Source organism: Physeter macrocephalus, chromosome 21 (assembly GCF_002837175.3).
Source record: "Physeter macrocephalus isolate SW-GA chromosome 21, ASM283717v5, whole genome shotgun sequence".
NCBI classification, from domain to species: Eukaryota; Metazoa; Chordata; class Mammalia; order Artiodactyla; family Physeteridae; genus Physeter; species Physeter macrocephalus.
The window spans coordinates 35137728-35139040 of NC_041234.1; positions in this window are offsets into that span (position 1 = coordinate 35137728).

The window sequence follows — 1313 nt, forward strand, 5'->3', positions numbered from 1 at the left end:
TGCAAAAATCCTCAACAAAATACTAGCAAACAGAATCCAACAGCACATTAAAAGGATCCTACAACATGATCAAATGGTATTTATCCCAGGGATGCAAGGATTCTTCACTACACACCAGTTAAACAACGTGATAAACCACATTAACAAACTGAAGAATAAAAACCATATAATCATCTCAATAGACAAAGAAAAAGCCTTTGACAAAATTCAAAACCGAGTTATTATAAAAACTCTCCAGAAAGTGGGCATAGAGAGAACTTACCTCAAGATAATAAAGGTCATATATGACATACCCACAGCCAACATCATTCTCAATGGTGAAAAACTGAAGCCATTTCCTCTAAGACCAGGAACAAGACAAGGTTTCCCACGCTCATTGCTCTTGTTCAACATAGTTTTGGAAGTTTTAGCCACAGCAATCAGAGAAGCAAAAGAAATAAAAGAAATAAAAGGAATGCAAATGGGAAAAGAAGAAGCAAAATAGTCACTGTTTGCAGATGACAGGATACTACACATAGAGAATCCTAAATATGCTACCAGGAAACTACTACAGCTAATCAGTCAATTTGGTAAAGTAGCAGGACACAAAATTAATGCACAGAAATCTCTTGCATTCCTATACACTAATGATGAAAAATCTGAAAGACAAATTAAATAAAGCCATCACAATTACCATTGCAACTATAAGAATATAATTCCTAGGAATAAACCTTCCTAAGGCATCAAAAGCCCTGTATGCAGAAAATTATAAGACACTGAAGAAAGAAATTAAAGATGACACAAACAGATGGAGATATATACCATGCTCTTGGATTGGAAGAATCAACATGGTGAAAATGACTATACTACCCAAAGCAACCCAGAGATACAGTGCAATCCCTTTCAACCTACAATTCCCATTTTTCACAGAACCAGAACAAAAATTTCAGAATTTGTATGGAAACACAAAACACCCTGAATAGCCAAAGCAATCTTGAGGAAGAAAAAGAAGCTGGAAGAATCAGGCTCCCTGACTTCAGACTATACTACAAAGCTACAGTAATCAAGAGATTATGGTACTGGCACAAAAACAGAAATATAGATCAATGGAACAGGATAGAAAGCACAAAGATAGATCCATGCACATATGGTCACCTTATCTTTGATAAAGGAGACAGGAATATACAGTGGAGAAAAGACAGCCTCTTCAGTAAGTGTTGCTGGGAAAACTGGACAGCTACATATAAAAGAATGAAATTAGAACACTCTTTAACACCATCACAAAAATAAACTCAAAATGGGTTAAAGACCTAAATGTAAGGCCAGACACTTTC